Here is a 21,903-nt window from a genome sequence, read left to right on the forward strand (position 1 = left end):
GAATTTCATGGACAGCATGGTAAATAGCCCCTAGTGTCCAAGTATGTAGGAGACTTCAGACTGATAGAGCACAAAAATCAAGTCGTGTCCTAGGGTACTATTTAAAAGCTCGTGATGAATATAACCACAACTCCTGAACATATTTATGTTGCCTTTTGCATAAAGAGCTAAAGCTGTATGGACCATATTATAAGTGTATGAATGAGATATTTGCTTGCCCTCAAATTGGTGACTAAAACTGAAGTCTGAAAGAAAGAAAATTCCCTAAAATAAATAAACAAGCTAAACAAAATTGCAAACAATTGGACTCCTTACTGCACGGGTTATTAAGTGATAGCTGAAGTCCTGCTTTCTAGTTAAAGAGGGAAAGAAAGAAAAGAGGGGATTGGAATCCAATTGTTGGAGTTGGAAAGATTATTTTACTTTCCTCTCCTGATACTAATTTTGAGGGGAAGAGTACTCAAAACTATTACTCACATAATAGTACCTGTAAACAAAAAAGGTAAAGTAGTCATTAGCTTATAAAATGTACTTATTAATCTTCTTCAGTATTGATTTGAACTAAGAGAAAAGAAAGGGAGAAAGTGAGGAGATAACAGAACACAGGCTGTGGAAAGACATATACCACCACGAGGACCAGGAAGGAGGTGGGTCAAGAAGAGCCAGTGGAAGGCAGCCACCCTTGAACCATCTGGCCAGTTCTAAGCCTAAGAAGGTCACCTACACTTGCCATGAGTAATGGAAATATAGCAGTTACAGTGGAGTGTCAGCTTGATGGGCTTTGAGATTTGCTAGGGGATTGATTGGTGGAAAAGACATACAAGTGTCTCTGAGTGAGTTATAGAGATGTGACCTTGGGTACTACGTATGGTTTCTGTCCCTTCCCGTCTGGGGCTGTCCCCCTATTCTGTTTTCAGGCTACCCTGAACTAAGCAACTTAGATTCACCACGATGATATTCCTTCCTTGTACCCTGCCGACCATGTACTGGATCTTAAGTTCATTTAAATTTCTCTTCCTTTAATTTGTTAGTGTTGGGTATTGTGGTTAGCAATGGAAAACCTAACACAGAGGAGGATTTTGGGTGAACTGTTATGCAGAGGCTATGAGAAGTGATTAGGAAAAAATCAAATTGTCCTTCAACCTTCACATCAGACATGTTGAGTTGGAAGGCCCCATCCCCAGCCACAAGGACCCTCCAGGAGTGCACTTGCGCTGAAGAAGACTCTGCAGAATAGTCAGTCTTGCTTAGTAAGGTGCAAAAAGCCAAAAGACAGGCAATGTGCTTCTGTTATAGACATTTGCCCTTTTCCATCTTCCTCCTTCTTTTAAAAAAGTACTAAATACTAGTTTAAAGCAGTTTTCAGGATCACAGTAAGACTGAGAGGAAGGCACAAAGATTTCCCATACCTCTCCCACACCAGTCGATACCAGCCTTTCTTACCAGCCGCATGCCCAACTTAGAGTTGTACGTCTGTTGCAGCTGATGGACCAGCACGGACAGCGTTACAGTGTATTCATCGCTAGTGTCCTGTTTTGGTAACGTTTTAGGATTTTCATCCGTCTATACCTTGCCAAACAGTTCCTGCATGTTTCTTTGTCCTTTATCTTTTAGCATCTTAATCAGAATTTTTAAAAATTCCCAGGAGACCATTCCCACATCTCTGCTATGTCTGATTCTAATGCTTGCTCTGTCGTTGCAGTTTTTTTCTTTTAGTACATCCTTGTAATTTTTTTCTCAGTAGCAAAATATAATGCACTAGGTAAAAGGAACTGATGTAAATGGGCCTTTTGTAATGGGATAGTGAGACACAGGGAGAGAGGAAGTGTCTTCTCCTATGAGTAAATCTCAGTCCTTTAGTGAGCCTCTGCCTCTGGTTGTCAACTTCACGAGTATGCCTCAGTGCCCTGCTCTTTAAAGCCGGGTGTTTCCCTTTGCCACTGCAAAAGTGTGGAATGGCCTAGAGTTGGGTATTTCCCTGTTTCCATGTGGAAGACTGGAGCTGGGTGGAGCCGGGCCATTCCCTTTCCCCGATTCATGTAGGATTTGATGAAATGGTTAGTTAGTTCCTCCGGAGAGTAGGCCTTGTTAAGAACAGAATGCTCTGGTGTGTTTCTGCTGCCCTGCCAGAAGGACTGGGGGATTTTTCTGCAATATTTATGGGTGAGAAACTTGTTTCACTCCCAAACATAAGACTCACAAAAGTGTGGGGGTGCCTGTCATCAGGGTTCCATGGAATCCTGGGCCAGCCTTGCCCATGTACTGAGCTTCCAGTAGTTCCTCAGTTATAGTTCAGTTTCCTGCCCAGCGTGGTTCCCAGGGCCCGTGACTCCTTGTACTCACCCACGTGTCCCACAGTGTTGGGGGCAGCAGTGTGCATGGTGCCCCCACCTGGGTTACAAACCCAAAAAGAGCAGTTGCCCTCTCAGTCTGTTCAGCTCTTTGTTCATTCACATGTGAAGTAGCGGCTTCTAAGCTCCTCACCTGAAAGGCCAGAAAAAACTCAGAAAATAAAGTGAAGAAAGAGTGAAAGAACCAAGAGCTGAGGATAAGACTGAACATTAGGAAATGAAGAAGAGATTGATGTTTTAAGAAGGATAACTTCTTACACTTAAGAGTGACCATAAAGGAATAGAATCTGCCAGAATACTCATAAATGGGACAATGGACAAGGTGGTGAATGGGAAACCAATGGAAGGCTCGTGTGGTTGCCCCCATTCAGACTGTTCAATAAGCCAAATGCATTTTGTGTACGCACGTGGATATAATACATATGCATAATGGCTAAGAATGCAGAATGTTTTGTAAAAAATTTTATACTCATGAAAGGTGTTTTGATTTTTTATGCATTCATTCTACAAATTAGAATGCAAACTCTAAGCTATACAACAGAATTGGAATCTAAATTTTAGAACTTATGTTTTCTTCTAAATTGTTCTGAAAAAAATTCAGTAGGTCCATTTACATATGCTAGCTTTAGAAAAGGTGGAAACTCATGCTTACAGAGTTTGTGCATATGGTAGGTAAACATACTCTTATTTTTTAGACTTCTCTTTTAAAAGTTTTTGTTAGTCCATGTTTGCAGTACATAACATATCTTTAAGTCATACGAGATAAAAACTAAAACAAAAAACAAAAGTTGATATGACAATGAATTTTCGTTCTTCCTAGGAATGCTAAACAGTAGCTCCTGACTTATTCTAGATTCCGTGAAATTCCTATCCTCACTTATTAAAACTAATGAATAGTGGCTTTTATCAGAGCAATATAATATAATTTATGAAAATGCATTTCAAAACTTCATTCCTCTAAATTGTAATGTTTTGGAGTGTCTTTAGGTTTCTCCACAGTACATATAGCCACAGAGGATCACTTAACCAAAGTTGTTTCTTCCAATGAGAAGTCCGGCCAAATACTAAAGCACTAAAGAAAAGAAAGAAAAAAATATCTAAGCAAAACTGTTGCAATTGAGGTAAAGTTAGACACTGGGCAACATATTAAATACGCTGGGTCTATTTAAGTAAGCAGTGATGTCCTAACTGGGTTGACATGAGCTACTTATTTTTGAAGGACATACTTGGGAGTTAAGTTCTAATATAACGGATGCCTTCAGAGTCGGAGTGTCTTGAGCGTATGGAACAGTAAGAGGTATCAACACATGATCCACAAGCCAGATAACAATGTTTTGTTACTTCCTGGTCCTACCCTCTGCTTGCTATTTCTGTAACACATGTGTTTTGTTCTAAGTACTCTCTGCATCCCAGCTTCCTTCTCCCTATAGACGTCTGGCATCTGCTTGCTGTAAGATGAGAACTCTCCACACCGAGTTCTCACAGCAGCAGCCCAGGCCTCCTGCTCTCCCGATGTACCCTGAAATAGTTCCAGCTGATTGTAAACGCTTGCCAGCAAGTTCTGAAGTGTGTCCAGTTGTTTTCTCAGCTTGCTCTGTGGGCCCTCACACCACGGCTCCAAGCCTTAATTTCCTCCATGTAAGAAGTGGTCATGGAGGCATCTTGCAGCTGCTAAGCCCAAGAAGTCATCTTACAGTGCAGAGAAGTCTGGATTCTGCCCTGGTCTTCATTAATGAAATCAATCCCCAGGAATACACAGCTGATACAGCTCGATGTGATCTGACAGTCTGTGTCCAGAAACATAAGCCAGCTGACATGTGAAGAGCCGTGAGGGATTAGACACATTCCCTACATGTGCTTGGCTTCCTGGCACAGGTATTTTCCCCAGTACCTCCCAAGATCCATTCTCTCTTTCAGTTTGAGAGCCTCACTGACAACCTGTGTGTCTTCAGAGAAAACAGAGCTACATGGAACATGATAATGTAAAACAGCATTCAATCAAAAGCACAATCCAGTGGTAGAAGGACTTTCAGACAATCTCAGGATAAAACTTCTTTTATGCTTTCCCCCGTGGCAAAGACCTAATGTGAATGATAACTAACTTGCTGAACTAAAGTTCCACTACTGTGGCACTTAGATTAAAATCAGTCTAATTTAGCAAAGATGTATATTTCAGTGTGATAAACTTTTATGCTTACCAAGTTTCAGCTTGATACATAGTATTTTACTTCCTCATGTACGGCCACTTTGGTGTTGTAACAAAGTTCTGTAGACTACAGTGCGGAAGTCTCACTCTCCTGATTGAGTATAGCCTTGAAGTCCTCAAAATGACAATGAGAAGTATTGGAAGAATGCCAGAAACTCAAATGCACTTGCAAATATTTTAATTAGCATTACTAATCAGGGCATAATACAGTTTACCATATTTTATACCATTTCATAATCTATTTTAAATAGCTACAATTTTACTACCTAACCTATGAGTTCTGCCCATTGTGCCCAAAGAAAGTCATAAGGAGCAAGAAGACTCCCAAAAGATATAGCTATGTTCCTACCTCCACACAAATTCCTCTATTCTAGCAAGCAGAAGGTTCCAGTGAATTTATTTCAGAAGCAGGCCCACGTCTGTGCGATATCATTAGGCCTTCCCGGCAACCTTTGCACACTTTAATATGTCAGAGGAGATAAGTGGATCTCGCTGTGTTACTGACAATTAGACAGGAAACAAAAACTCTGCCCTCTTTGATATTACTAGCAGACTCCCTTTCTCGTCTGCATCTCTAGGCTTAGTTCCAAGGAGAGAAAGATTTTCCTTCTCAAGAGGGAGCCTCCCCAACCCAGAAATTCAAATCCATCCCTATAATCATTTTCCCTGGTTGCACAGTATCTTTAATCCTGCACTACAGATCTTATCTATAACATTAGTATTTGAAAGTAAGTCTCAAGTGACACTAAATTGTAATCAACTCCTCCATCACTCTTGCCAAAATTCCATTAAGCAATGTTTCCACAAATTCCAGTCAATCCATGACATTAGGTTTTCAAATTGTACCACCCATCTTTTTCATAATGATATTGAGTTAAATCATCCCTCTTTGACCCACTGCATTTGGTGATGTTTGTTTTAATCTCCTGAGAAGTGTCTTCCAGATTTCCAATGTGTTTGTCATTTTCCATGACTTAGAAATCCAACTTTGCTATTTTAGGCAGAAGTGTTTCAAGTTTTCTCTCCAGGGAGGTCATGGAGTTACATGGTTTCTTGATTCTGGAAATAATTCCCCCAAATAAGCCTTTCCATGTGGAGACCAGAGTTCTTGATGGAGTCATTTGCCCTTTAAATTTCCTACTATTGAGACATTCTTGAAGAAAATCAATCAGTAATGCACCTGATGTCATTGTTGAAAGTGTGGCTTCTGTGAACCATGTACTCCAACATTGCCATGATGAAAAGCTAGACTAGAAGTGGAAACCAGACTCAGTCATCCAGATGTGTGTCTATTGCTAGAATCAAAGCTTTAAATGTAACAGTGACAAAATCTGGCTTTGATTTATCTGACACTACCAGAAGATGGGTTAGAGAATTCATCTTCTACGTTATACCAATTCATCTGAGTTCTTGAAAACAGAATGATTACAAGTTTGGAAAATGGGAGAGTTTTCATGTTTAAATAATCAATTACCCACCTTTTTTTTCAGAAAATGAAAGGGTATATGAATATGACTATTTGTTTTGATTTTTTTTGGTCAGCTTTACTGAACTACAGTAAAATACTAATTTTGAATGTGTCATTAAATGTTTTGATAAATACACACAATTCTGTAATAACCACCATAATCATGATGTAGATGGATTTCCTTGTGCCCCCAGCAACTAATTTCCTCCCTTCCCATCCTGAGCACTGGAAACCACTTTGCTTTCTATAACTACGCTTTTGTTTCTTCTAGACTTGGATAAAAATGCAATCAACAATATGCACTTTTGTGCCATGCATCTCCCACTTCATCATACTTTGAAGATAAGTCCGTGTTGGTGGAAGAGTCCATAATTCATTCTGTTTGTTGGTGTTGGGACTGGTTACTGTTGCACTAGCTTACCTCATCAGTTCATTTCCTACATCAAGATTAACCTTAATCCGGAAGAGCTGATAGAGAGAAGGCACATTCCCACAATGGGAACCGACCCACAAAGATGTGGCTGAATGCCGTGACCTCTGGGCGATGAGCACACTGCTGGTTCCAAGTCTTGCTGAGCTCGGGGCTGACCTCAGCAGGTGGCGCTGCTCTGGCTCCTGCTCAACTGGCTTCTGGCCAATGAGAAGCAAGATGTCCCAGGGCAGAGGAAGGGAGTAATGGCAGTATTTCTTTCTCCAGCCTTTGCTTTGGTCAGCTCTTTCATAAAGGCTACATTTCCTCTTTGGCTTCAGACAAATCTACCATGGTTCCAGTTTCCATCAAGTCCACCCAGCCCCTGGATTGCAGCGACACCAGTTTAAAGACATCGTGGTGTTTCAAGTCTAGATAACAAAGACTTTCTCTACTGCTAATTTCTGTGTCTTCATTGTCCATCACCCTCACCATAGCCTACACAAACAATTCTGTTTTAAGTTCCCCTGCTGTGGTACTTGAAGTACGTATTCTGTTTACTTGGAGTTATGGCCAGAGCTAGACGTCCCTCAAAATCTCAGGAGTTCAGAGGCATGGCTATGGGCGGTGACTGGGTCCCAGGTGCTGTGATTGTGGGTGGACTCATCCACTGGTGAGCTTCAGTGCTGAGTGTCTGATGGGAGCTGGGTCTCTGCAGAGGATCTGGGTCGCTGGGCCTGACCCCAGGGTGTGTCTCCCTCAGCACCTGCCGCTGCCGTCAGAGCAGCTCTCCTCTGCTGAAGACCCTCCCCCCACGCTGCCCCTGCGTGTGATCCTGCCAGGCACAGACTGGAAATCTGCACCAAACAACCCTCTCTTCCTCCTTTAAGTTGCCCGCATCAAGTCTTGTGCCCCAGCCACAGGAAAGTGAGTAAGACACCAGCTAGACACTGACTATATGTCAGAGTCCAAGTCACTCGATTTTCCTCCATATTCACCTACCTTATAATAACAATTTATCTTATCTGATAGTCACACCCACGCTGAGCGTGATTACTATTCCCATTTGTAAATGAAAACTGAAACCTAGACGAACTGTGTATATCATGCAGAAGGTCACAGTACTAGAAAGTGGTAGAGATTAAGGCGCAAGAGGGTCAGCATAGCCTCAGGAGGCTGAAAATGGGCCCAGACTAGAGCTGAGCAGGCTGAGCAGAGCACGGGGGAGTTTGTCTAACATTAGGCAAAAGTGTGAATGCCTTCTGTGACCCATTCCATGTGAATGCAAACTCTTCTGAGCTTTTCTGATTATACTGGAAAAATACGTCTCCCAGATCACTAGGCACAGTGTGCTGGTATGAGAGGTTGCACTGATCTATGCTAGCAACATCACACCTGTTACAGCAGTTAAAATTGGGGCTCTCACTTGTTTGAGCTTGTGGCAGTCTGTTATCATCCCCAGGTCCCGTCAGAGTATTGCAGGAGAGAAGCTGGTAATTTAAGCGGTGATACCATGGAAACCACCATCTTGCATTTTACGTGTCTTTAACGGTGATGCTAATGACTGCCATTCTCGCCCGGATTCAGTATTCTGATTAACTTATCCTTGGTTAGAGAACAGAATGCTGGGGAGGGATGGTTAGGGCTGGATGTTTTCACTCGTTCATTCCTGTTACCTTCGCTATTTCTCAAAGGCCAAGCGGTCAATGTGGAGAACACGCCAAACGTTAAGCAAGTGGGCTCCCCCTGTAGGCAGACTGGGGAACGACTACTGAGGATAGGGAATTAGGACTAAGACAACTGCACTTTAGGCTGGCTACCCTACACCCCTCTCTAAAAGTGTGCTGTGACAGTGTATCAGTCAGAGTGTACTAGAGGAACAGGTATAATACAAGATAAACAAATGTACAAGAAATTACAAGTTTGGCTTACAATGGTCAGCTACAGAGTTGGATGAGGAAGAGTGCAGAAGGTCTCTGCATGCTGGAGATGGAAGAGCCCAGCCCCGGGGCCTGGAGCTCATTGCAGTGTCCGTGCAAGTCCATATCAAAAGGCTGATGGGTCTGCAATGGAATGCTGAAGAATCTACGATGAAGGCCGGAGAGCCAACACTCCGGCTGAAGGCTGAAGAGTCCCAGACGAAGCCCAACAGTCTGCACCAGAAGCCAGGAGACGACCAAGCTGAAGTCAAGACTGGAGCTCCTCCGAAGAACCAGCAGCCAGTCCTTCCTCAATTCCTTTTTTTTATGCAGTCTACCCGCTCTGGGGAGGTGGGGGTGGTCCTCCACACCCACACCCTCTGGGTGCCTGCCTCTTGCACAGGCTCAGGATGAATGCAAAGTAAGCACCCTGGACCCCTTCTGAGTTACACAGTTAACCTTCTAAACTTCTCAAATTAACACAATAAACAGCATCCCAGCAGGGTAAGGGCGTGTCCTTTTCACCCCGAGATGCAGAACTGCTGAGTCACTTAGCCAAAGCTCTAGGCTCCCCAAGTTGACACAGTGTATCAGCCATAACAGACAGCCACTGGAAATCCGTACCCCACAGCTCTCAAGGTGTGTGACCGTTCCCCTTCTACAATTTATATCACCTGAGGAAAGGTCTATGAGTCCCTTTGGGAAACACTTGGGGACATGTTAGCATTTCCACTGTCATGGCACCGCACGCTCCGTCCTCTCAGAGATGTGACCTGCCTCCCCTCCAGTGGAATCCAGCTGTGAACCTGCTTGAAAGTCGGAAGCAGAGGTCAGAGATCAAGGCTCCTAACTGGGTCAGTTGCCCTAAGGCTCCTGATCGCTACCATGGAATTGTTTCTACAGACTGAGTAGAAAGCTGTCAGCAGTCTGTTCATTTTGCTTCTAGAAGCACCGTGCCCATCCAGCATCTCTATTGCTCTCTGCTGACCAGACTTCCAGGACTGTTCTCCAACTTTGCATCTCAAACCCATGTACTTGGCTCCTGACTCATGAACACTTTTCTCTGTCACCCAGCTCTCTCTGCCCTTCGACTGCAGTGCTGTGAGACTCACAGTGGTGTTTCCTACCGGCATCCCTGCGCAGCAGAGGGAAGCCACCTCTGAACCACTGAGCGGTGTTTCAGCCCCTCCCAGCAGCACAGGCCTGATGACCTCGGGTAGTGTGACCCTTGGGTCTTCCCGTAGGTTGTAGTCCTCTCATGGGTTCTCTGGGCTAACACTTATCCCTTCTATCATGGCCCCCCTCTAAATCTGTTACAGTATTTTTTTTGCATTTCTGTGAAAATTTTGGCATTTCAGTCTGCCTTAATTTGGGCCAGAGGTCAGAAAACAATGACCCATAGGCCAGATCCAATTTATGTCTGTAAATTAAGTTTTATTGAATCACATACAGCCATCTTCACAAATACATCATTCGTGGTTGCTTTTCTGCCACAATACAGAATTGGAACTATCGGCCCATACAATATAAAACATTTATGCTCTGTCCTTGGCAGCTGGACTTTTCATACTCCTTGTGTAGCCCATTGCTTTCTCTGTGCTTCTAGAAATCATCCTAGTGGGAGGCTATTTTCAGAGTACTAACTCTGAATCCTTAAAGGCTAGTCAGGAATAGATAAGTTCTCCCTTATCCCTTTATTTGACCAAGCACTTCTGAAAGGAGTCCTGTGTACAGACTCTGAGCTAATATATGTCAGGTAGGTTTTTGTTATTTCTTTATTTTAAAAAGAATTTTAAAAAAGAGAACAGTAGCAAAATACCACTATCACAGACAAAAACAAAACAAAGCAAAACATTAAAAATGATACAGGGTTTCAAATCAAAATGATAGGAATTAACAGTGGTTGTTATACTACAGATTGTTATCTTCAATGAAGTTGCTCAGATTACCAGATGTAAGAATGCAAAATTGATCAAACCATTAAAGAGGATAAAAAATAATAACAAAAAACATTGGAGATGATATAGAGTTTCACTAGACAAGATGGTAGGAATTCACCAATGGTTGTTATATTACATATTGTTGTATTCAAATCAGTTGCTCAGATTACCGGCTATAAGCATGCAAAATTGGTCAAAATAAAAAAAAAAGCATTAACTGTTCCTTTCAATAAAGCAACAGACATCAACAGTACAGTTATCCCACTATCCCTTCCTTCTTTTTCCTTCTTGCCTTCCTTCTTTTTCTTCTTTCCCTCATTCCAGTTGTTCCTTCCTTTGAGCAATTTCTTTCCCTTTCATAAGATCCATTGTACATTTTGGGTTTTACTTACTCTTTCAGGTTCTTACACTAGGGAGACAATATGATGTTCGCACATGTGGTGGTGGGTAGGTTTTGTAAGGTTCTGGGAGTAAGGTCCCTTGTTCCATTGTCAGCCCTCTGTGTCCTTGCTGGGTTCTGATATAATTACTGCAGTTGTGTGTCTCCTAGTTATGAGGAGACAAAGGGACAGATCCTAAGGTGGATAAGAATTACCTTGCAGAAAAGAGGCACAGAGGGGGAGCCAGCTCCTAACAGTGAGGCTGCTGATGCACCTGCAAAGGGTGCCTGGGAGTCATGGCTGTCTGAACTTCTGAGGGTGTCAACCCAGACCTCCTATTATGTTTACCAGTCCCACTAGTCCCCAACCAATCTTGGCATAACACACTTCTGCGTTCCTGATCCATTTAACCTCAATCTTGGCATAACACACTTCTGCATTCCTGATCCATTTAACCTCACTGGCGCTCAGTTACTCTGAAAGTTTGTTCCTGGTCCTAGCCCTAAGTTTGCTCTTCTGTCTCACTGCGAATGGTTATAGTCCTTCAGATCCTTCCAAGGCAGTTACCCCATGTTCACATTTAGCTGCTGTTAAATCATCACTCTCCACTTTCTGTCTTACTTTGTTGCTTGTCTGAAATATCAGTCAAGTCCATCATTAGAGTCACTATTTCTAAGAGAATGGAAATAACTCCCTTACATCCACATGAAATAACTCCCTTTCATCCACACGCATGACACCGAGGACTATCTGCCCTCCACCTACCACCAGGATGAGGCCCTTCTGACCAATAACATGCAAACATTTCTGCTCCAAAGAAAGTAAAAACTTAGAACATGAAAAGAAGACATGATGGACCTGGAGGAAGTTATAATGCCTGTTCATCTACTCATATTTATTTCTAATGACCCCCAGTCTCACTTGGAATTTCACAAAAGATTAACTATTTCCTTTCCATTGTGTCTGTTATCACAGCAGTTATCAGGTTTCTTGAATTTGATACAAAGCATTTCAAATCTTGGTAAAATTTCATCATTTGTAGTAAACCATGCTAATATTCATAATATACCAACATCAAATATAGATACTAACTTGCAGGTACAACCCAAACTGGAATATCTTTACTACACCTGTCTGCATTAGAAAGGGCTTCCACTAATGTAAAAAGAAACTCACTTGCTATACGTTTGTGTACTTAAAATTTGGGTACTTAAAATGGGTACATCTGCAGTGTGCTTACTTTTAAAATCCAAACAGAAGTTAATATAAACTGCATTTGTTCTTTCCTGCATATGGTTGTACTTTCCTTTTCCCTTCCACTATATCACTGATGCCTTTGCCTTCCAGTTTTGCTACATATCAGTGCTAAGAAACATAAAAGCTAAGGAGGGAACTCAGGGAATGAGTTCCTTGTTGAAATAAGGTAGCGAGGCAAGTGGACAGATTAAGGAAAGGAACAGCGGTTTCGCTGCAGACTTCCTGACTGTAACTATTCAGACACATGTTATCCTTACCTAACACAGGGGTGAGAGGAGGAGCACTGCTATTTGCTCAAACTTTCAAAGATGTCATGGAAAGAAAGGAAACATTGATAATCACATACTGAATATGAAATGCCCATCTAGGACATGGACTAACTTGACAAATAGTGACTATCCTTTTTTTTTGGTACTGGGAATTGATTTCATGACCTCGCGCTTGCCAGGCAGGTGCTGTGCCACTGAGCTAACTCCCCAGCCCAATGGTGACTTTCAATGTTTTTAAATTGAAAGAAGTCAACTACTGCGTGAATACACTGATGAGGAAACAGAAGCCAGTACTGCAATAACAGAAGGGGGTGTGCTCCTGAGCACAGCGGGAGAAAACCAGAACAAGGAGGAGCAGAGTGTGAGTGCTGATTACAAAGAAACAAGGAAAACTTACCTAGGACAGAAGAGATGCAGTTACAGCAGGAAGAGAGGTTAACGGCCCCCGAGAGGGCTCCGCTGGCAGGAAGGATTGTTCCTCTTCCTCCGTACATGGGCTCCATGCCAGCAGAGGTAAAAAGGAGGACTGCACATTTGCTTTCACAAGGTGTGTTAGCTACTAAAATAAAGATGGTAGGCATGCTGATATAATATTTCCACAGGTAGGCGATATAGATGTATATATCTCCCATATGTATGCTCCTCTTCAAAACCAAGAAACCATTTTTTTATATCATGATATGAATCTGTTTCTCTACAATACAACCAGTTGGATCCAAACCTGACTATGGCTTTGTAATCTATTCTTTTTGAATATGTTTCAACGTGTGGGTAGCTCTAAGCCCTGGTATTCTCACTGCTGCAGATAAACAAACAGAAATGTAAAACATATTTGAGCTGTAACTCTTTTCCTCTGTAATCTGAATATGAGAGACAGAATCTCAAAAGTGAAGGTGTAGATTCAGCCCAAGCCAGAAATTATCAGTTAAACAATAACCGCAGACCATGCCTTCTCTTCCTAAATAGAATAAAAATTAGTTTTAATTTAAGAATTATTTTCTTCCAGGCCTTGCTAGACCTTGTAAACTAAGTGTCATCTAAAGAAAAGACATTTTTATCACTGATCTATTTTAGTTATATTTATTTAATTATACTTTTTGAGACACGATCTTACTGTGCTGTCCACGCTGGTCATAAACTCAAGTAATTTTCCTACCTCAGCCTCAGTAATAGCTGGGACAATAGGTTTATGCCACCATCATGGCCTGAAACTGGTACTGAAAAGAGTTAAAAGTGAGGATAGCATCATTCTAAAATATGAAATCAGGTAAAAACATAATAAATAAAGACAACAATTAAAATAGAAAATCAAATCTCAATTTTAATTTCACAGTCAATCTAGTGGCATTCACACCCAACACTGGGAGGATTTTTTGATGCAGTTAATACACAAATATTCAAGGACTGGCCCGATAAACTGTGAGGTGACTGAAACTTCTTAACTATTAACGGAGTTAATCAAATATGTATGAAACATTAGTGTGTATTCCAATTTGGTGCATTCTTATTATTTCCAAAAGAGAGCAGACTTTATAATCCAAAATTTAAAAAAGTAACAGAGGAGAAGAAAGGACAGTTCTGCAAGGAGAGGGAAGTTGGGAATTCAGCCACGTCCTTGTGTTCGCATAAAAGCCAACTTTTATGTCTAGAAAGTGGCAAAATTATCGCTGGCTTTTATCAGTGTATTCAGAAAATTAATGATGATTGAAGTGTAAAAAAGGAGGCCCTGAGGAGAGGAGGGAGACTGCGGCAGACTACAGACTGTCAGATAGTCATGGGATACAGAACAGGAAAACAAACACAGAAACATGCAATTCACTAGCAGCAGGCATGCAAAGAAAGAAGCCCGACTTTATCCTATGAACTCAGAATTTATGGCCAAAGGAAGAAATAGGATATGGGTTAGTAAAGCAGAGCTCCTAACCAGCCCCGCAAAGCTCTGTCAGATGTAAAAAGAAAACCACATTCTGACAAATATCACCAACACGCCCTACTCCACAGAGAGGCAAGCAGCCAGGGCGGGTCTCCTCAACAGTGTTATCAGTGTCTGGGTTTGGAGCTGTCTCTAAACCCAGCCAAACTGCCAGCCCACTTTATAGAACTTTAACCTGAATTGAGAAAATGATCGGAAGCCTGAGAGTACTGCTCTAGAACGAAGGGTATAACCCCTACTAGACACAGAAAACAACCTCAGAAAACGGAGACCAAGTCACCAAAAGTAAGCTGCACCGAAGTCTGTACAAGACCGCACTGTCCCTGGCTCTTCTCCACCAACAAACAAGGTCTAAAAAAAAAAGCAGGGCAGGAGGAAAGGCTCTGCCAGCTCCAACCTGGAGAGGGGAGGAACAGGGCTCCGCTAAGGCCGTCAAAAGCAGGCCAAATCACTCACTCTCTAAATCAGGAATAGGGGCCAAGAGTAGGTCTGTTCAGAGCTGCTCCTATTTAAGCTAAGTGAAGTAACTACACACACACACACATGTACACATACATGCACACATGTACTTCATACTTCATAATTTTTTTAAACTTTTCAGAGGAGATCATGACATGCAAAAACCAGACAAAGAATTTATTTTAAGAAAGAAAAAAGCAAACAAATACAGAGACAGGAAGATCATTTCCCAAAAAATACATCATGCCATAAAAGAACTGAATAAGAGCATAACTTTAATTTAACACTATAAGACCTCAAACCAAAGAGAAACAAGCACTGAAATGAACTAAGAAACTCAGCACAGAGAAACAAACAGAGCGCAAGTGTCATTTTACATCCAATAAATATGCTATAACCATAAAGCCACAGATGTACAAAAAGACACCAGATCATCAAGTACTTGTGAATAAAATGGACTAAAGTTTTAATCAAGTAATACACGTGAGAGGGGAGATTTGGGAGCAAGCAAGCCATTGTACATGGATGAAGGAAACATGCTCAAAGATATCACCAAAGACATTTCATAGAACAACAAAAGAAATGACATTGCAGACAGAAATGTTCCAGAAAACACACCCAAAGGCAAACTGAAAGATCACAATAGTGAAATGCTTAAGAGACTGTGGTGAATGGGACAGAGTCCACATAAACGTGGGAAAGCACAAAACTAGACATCAGTAAGATTTTTGTTACTGAAAAGGGAAGATGGTTTAGAGCATTTGAAAAAGGAAATTGAATAATATAGACTGGGAAAAATCTGAAGGTCAAACAAGGGAGTTGGAAGTGTTCATCTTCATATTTCCACCTAGTTATGAGAGCAGATGATACTATGCAAAACTGAAGACTTTTGACATCACCTTGAGGCTTTTACAATCTTCCTTCTTAACTTTAGAAGGATCTTTATGAGCACTGTGGTAAAAATCATTGACTGGAACCATACCAACCCATCTACTCTGCTTCTTTCTATTAAAATAACTAATATAAAAACTGCTGTTAAGAGGAAAACTTTAGACAAATTAACTTCAGTGGATTATATTTGAGCAAAGAACAATTCATGAATCAAGCAGCACCCTGAATCAGTTGAGAGAGCCAAGCAGGAAAGCGTTACAGCTCAGACATGGAAGCAAAGTACAGAATCACCCGCTTGACCAAAGTGACACACCTGCCTAGTGTGGACACCGTGAGGAACTGGCTGATGATTAGCAGAGCCTTCGTTACTTGTGATTGGCCTAAGTTTAGTTGCTTCTCTGTATGGTTCTTAGATAGATTGTATCCGTCCGTTTTTCATTGCTAAAACAAGCACCCATCCGTCACCCAACTCCAAGCACAGCTCCACAGTTGCAGGTGGAGTTACAGCAATGGCCCCACTCCTTGATACAAACTTTCTGATTAATCCCTCTTTAATTGCTGTGACAAAAGCACCAGTAGTCTCACAAGTCGTGTCAAAGTCAGATAAGCGACTCTTTATTCTCTCTTCTCGTTCTGTTGCTGTAAGCACAGAGCAGTCACTTGATGCACCAGGCACAGTGTGCACAAATGTCTAAGACTGCTGAAAGGAACCACACAACAGAAAGACTAAGATGATGGCTCCCAAGATCACAATACCAAGAGGCCAGGTGTAAATCTCAGTAGGAGAACACACATCGAAACAATTAAACTCAAAGAAGCAAAAGTATTAATGAATCTGAAGACAGAAGAAAATCTACTTGATGCAACCAAGCAGTTTGGTGGCTGATCTCTTATCACAGTATTTACCATATCAGACATATTGCACAGGTACAGCAGGAGATGCTAACCCTCCTCCCACTGTTTTTCAGCCAACAACTAGTCCAAAGCTACTCTGTGGTCTAAAACACTGTCAGCAAGAGAAATGAAGAAGTTTGCTAGGTAACTATTATAGCCTTGGTAGCTAATATTTGCAGTGGCTTCTCAATCATAACCCCAGTTACCTTTGTGCCAAGCCAGGGTAGGAACATTCCACCAAAGATGCCCTTTCAGAGGGGTTTGTGGCATCTGGAAATCTCCATTTTATTCCATAGTACAAATTAAAACATGTAGACCAAAATTCCATTTCCAACTGGTTATGGTATTGTCAGAATACTTAACCCATGCTGATTCTTTCTTCTTACTTATGGAGACACTGGGTTTCCCATGCATAGTGTTGACTGTCAAATTTTTTACACGTAAAAGTGCGCTCTGGGGAAATATAACCGTTCCCTGTGGGGCGCCTTGTGTGTGAGGAGTCACCGACCAGGAAGCACTAATAGTATTTATCCATGGCTCTATTACTGAACTGTTACCATCTGGAGGCTACCAACAACTATGACATTAGACTAATAAATTTGCCTACACACTTCTAAAGTACCTTACTTTCGGTGTGCTTATTCCATTTCTGATATAACTTAGCTGTAAAACCCTTCCTGCAGGTTTTACACGCTTGCCAGGTTTAAACAAGAAATCTAATATGATAATCTGAAAGCCTAAACATATAGACAGGATCAGATATGCAACTGAACAAATAACCACACTTAGGATAGCAGTGAAACATGCTTCCAGGTGAACTTTTAGCTCTGTGAGATCACAAAACGAGTTAGGTTTAAGTGACGTATTCAGCATTTAGGTAAGTTCTCTTTGGCAATGATTGATTATAAAATCTGAATTATTAAACCATCTTTCCATGAAAAGTGAAGAGGCGCAGGATAAGAGTAGACAGGAGCAGATGCCATGGCTGCAGGAAAGTCGATCGCCATCTTGGGGTAGCTGTCCCTCCTGGGTGCGGTGCTGCTGTTGCTGAGACACCTGCTGCTCAGCTTTACCTCGTTCCCAGCGGATGTGTGTCACAAAAGCCTGGAGTCCCTCTTACCTGACAGGCGGGAGTCCAGTACTGGCCGCCCTGAAGTTTGGCTGCAGTGCCTGTGGTGAAAAACAACGATCTACAGTTCCTTGTAACATAGCTCAAGGGTGGTCCTCTGATTTCCTTTACAAAGGTCCCCAGCTTCCAGGTTCTAGATGACTGAAGGTCTGCTTCCCACCAGCTGGACGGTGATAGAGGCTGCTCTGCCCCCTGGGACAATGCACTGTCGCGTAATGTTTGAAGGCCTTGCAGCACGGGATTTTGTTAGCGTTTACATGTGGAGGACCGATGAGCCCCTGCTGCTAGAAGCGTAGACCTTCCAGAAAGCCTTCACAAGGGAGAAATCTGCATTTTGCTCTTGGCATGGATCTGACTGTGGTCCGCGTATGACTGATGCTGGTGGCAACTCAGGTAGCTGTGCCGAATGCCACCGCGTTTGCAGTAGCGTCTGTAATTGCTGTGTAATGTAGCCAAGCAAGTAGTACTTGTCATTGGATATTTCCCCAGAAATTCCTCATAAATAAAACACATCCTCTAACAATGTTTAGCTTTTGTTATCACATCAGCTTTTCTGCGTTAGAAAGATTCTAAATGACCAGAATATGCACACTGACGGTAGGGGAGTGAAAGTCAGTTTAAGTGATCATTGACCCAGCTAGTGCCAGAAATAGTCAACCTGAGATTTCTGTTTGCTTGCTGCCTGCCTGCCTGCTGCCCGCCTGCCTGCCTGCTTGCTTGAGACAGGGTCTGGCTATGTAGTGGCCTTGAACTCACTGTGGAGACCAGGCTTGCCTCACATTCACGGTGATCTCCTGCCTGAGCCTCACATGGGCTGAGATTACAAGCGTGCACCACCACCCAGCTTCTACCTCAGATTTTTATTTTTCTACCAGAATTACAGTTGTGAAAACCCAAATGCTGGTTGTAAGCCACTGTACAATTTTAGAACAATCATCCCATACTTTCTATAGTTTTCATTATTGTAGCTATTTATTAATTAGTCATAAATTTTAGAGCTTTTAAAAATGATGTTTTAAGAGTTCAGGAAGAACCAGACCATCTCCAGGATCTCAGTGAATCTACACCTAACACTGAACTTCTGTCTTTGCAAAAACAAGTTTCATTTCTCCAACTCAGTTGTGTTGCAGTTTATTAACAGGTTGTCATGTGTTATTAGACTCACACCCACCTCACTGTCAGTTTGCACAGTTTTAGTACTGGCTACCTTGGCATACAGTCTGCCAAAGCATTTCCCTGGTACACAATTCGTTCTCATATTCCCTGATGTGAGATTAGAAGTTTCATGAGCCAACCTATTTCTTCCATGGAATTCTAAGACTTCTTCCCCAGTCTAACCAGTCTAAGAGTATGCTCTCATTTGTTTTGTTTTTGTCTTTTTTTTTTTTTTTTTTGAGACAGAATCTCACCATGCAGTTCAGGCTGGCCTTGAGCTCACTTTGTGGCCCAGGCTGGTCTCGAACTCACAGTGATTCTCCTGCCTCAGCCTCCCAAGTGCTGGGATTACAGGCTCGTGCCACCACACCCAGTTAACAGTATGTTCTTAAAGGTCTCAGAAGCACACACTTGTCTGCGTGCTTTCCATAGATCTCAGTGGTGAAGAACTTTAAGTTTAGAGTTACACATGATCACTTTGGGGATAAGAAAATCAAACGATTAATTCTTTGCAGGTGACAAGACTTAACTGGCCATGGATAAAGATCTGATAAGAGTTTATTAGAATGCAATTAATAGGGAAATTTTGTTATTTCTGAAAGACATAATATTTTAATATAATAACTGGAACTATGACTAAGAGCATTGCATCTGCATTATTAGATTTCTAGGAAATTCATACAATTTTTGCAACATATTAATAACATATTCAACATATACATGCTCACTTTAACCTTAAAAAGACTAATTATAACTTGTTATTATTTCATAATGTTTCTGATGCAATTTCATATATCAAATAATCCCAATTAACTTCACAGCTCTCCATAAAGAGAAGGAACAAATTCTTCTAAAATATTCCAGAGGCCTTTGTGGAACCAATGCTTCAAGAAAATCTTATCAAAACTTCTTACATTAAAATGCTTTTTGAAAGTTATTAAAAGTTTTAAAATGTTTAAAATACTTGATTAAAATAATATCACAGGCCCCTGGGAAACAAGCATTGTTCATTTAGCAAGAATGATAATTGAAACACTGCAAGGGCAAATACAGAAAGTGATTGTTGTAGATAAACAAACAAAACAAATGACTTACTTTGAATTGAGAGAGAGCTCGAGTCTGCAGTTATCAAAGACCTAAGAGAGACAAAAGAAGCACAGATCTTCATAAACAGAATATCCTTTACTAGGCTGATTAGCTGAGACATAAAGGAAAATTTTTCTCAATTCCCCATTAATACCGGAAAAATACTCCAAGAGAAACTGTTCTATCAAGAGAAAGCACCAAATTCTAGATTTTCATCCGTGTACTTTTGATACCAGTGCTCAAATTGTAGGAAAACCTATAATTTCCTCCCCGTCTCATCTTGACCTCACATAAATCCCCTTTCCTAGATTCTTCTTCCATAAACCCTCTCTACTTTCTTATATCCATTCCGTTTTGTTCTATACTGTCCCTCTTTCTCAGTCTGGAACCACTGATCATTCTTCTTCAGGACAAGAACACCTACATTTCCAGTTACAAAAACAAAACCTTTTCCCACACCTCTGGCTTTCCTCCCCAAAAGCACACCGTGTCTTCTTTGTACACATGCAGACAGCTGTTCCCCCCATTATCTCTTTTTTAGTTACATGTGTTAATTAGAATTCTTAACCCTTAGTGACCTTCACTTTCAGTGAACACTAGGAAACCAGGAACTGTGAACTATCACACCAGTAAAAGCACAGATCCGCAAATCTATGAATAATAACCCATATTTTTCTTTATTGTGGTACAATCTGTCAACGCAGCACAGAACATGATTTCAAACAGCCTCTCAATAATGAGAAACTGAAGAGCAGCAGGATTTTAGTTCTGTCCTCCACGGGTTTTTTAGCCTAGCCTGAGAATGAAGCTGTAAAATTTCCCTCACCTTTGACTTTCTGTTCTTCATGATCAATAACGGTGAAACATTTCGTATAGGAAGATACATTTCACATAGGATGTTGACCTTATTTCATTTAGGATTTTACTCACAAGCAATGTTGCTAGCATTAGTTATGAAAATAAGACATTAAACATCTATTATCTCAAGTTATTCTTCTTTCTGAAAAATTTTGTAATATAGAGATAATGTGTTTGTTTTAATAATAAACTTAGGTAGAAAAAGTTGCATAAATATATTAAATGTATTCATTTGTTTTAAGTCAACTGATATTATTTACCTTTTTGCCTAATAATTATCCCAGAACAATTTAACTTGAAAAGTGTTTTTTGTTAATGTCTTTCTTTCTAGGAGTTTAGGGAATATTTAATTTATATAACCATTTACTGTTCTCTAAGTCAATTATATAGAGCTCTTCACCAATTTTACTTTGCTAATACTAAAAGAGGTAGAAAGATGTTATGCACAGAAAGCATACAAACAGACATACATAAACATATAAACAAGAATAGATCATATTTTAAAATTTTAACCATAGGCCAGGAAAAATAATACAAAGTTTACTGTGAGTCATTAAAGAATATCTGGAGCTGATTGGTTTTTCTACCCAGTGGAACAAGATTCTTTGCCCAGAAAACCAAAGCTTTTGCTTAATATTTGTGCAAAAAATTAAGAGTATTTTTTGCCTTGTGTAAGGAATCTTTTAAACACACAATCTTTGATTCATTTAATCATATAAAAAAAATCTCTGTGCATAAAAGACTTCAATCTACTGCTTTTTTTCTTTTCTAATGTATCTCACAAGTGAAAAATACTAAGTTAAAATTTTCCCATAATGACTATTCTAAATATAAGTTTTCTTTAGTAGCCTTAATCCATTTTTCTAAAAATACATGGATTGGGTCCATAATTTTTATACATAAAATTAACTACTATCCATATGGAGTGCCAGACTCCTTAGAGTCAAAGGAACCAATAATCAATTGGTAACCACCTGAGGCCTCTAAACAGACCACTCCAATTACTTATCCCATCCCATTAAATTCTGAACCCTATCCAACAAAATAATTGCTCAGATAAAGTGAGCAAGTCTGACATGGAAATGCACAGTTTCAGCCTGAGCATATCTTAGCACCCCAGTTGCTAAGAGAGCACAGTGGACTGGAAGGGACTGTTGTCCCTGGTCCCTTCATGCCCCGGGCATTGTCGGCAGGCTCCTTCCAACCCCACTCTTGGTACCAAACTGCTAAATGAAAAACTTCAAGCAAACTGAGTTTAGCAAAGTTTCTTAGGGAAAGAGCATCCCCTGAATGAGGCAG

Source organism: Chinchilla lanigera, unplaced genomic scaffold, assembly GCF_000276665.1.
Source record: "Chinchilla lanigera isolate Chin_1 unplaced genomic scaffold, ChiLan1.0 scaffold00035, whole genome shotgun sequence".
NCBI lineage: Eukaryota > Metazoa > Chordata > Mammalia > Rodentia > Chinchillidae > Chinchilla > Chinchilla lanigera.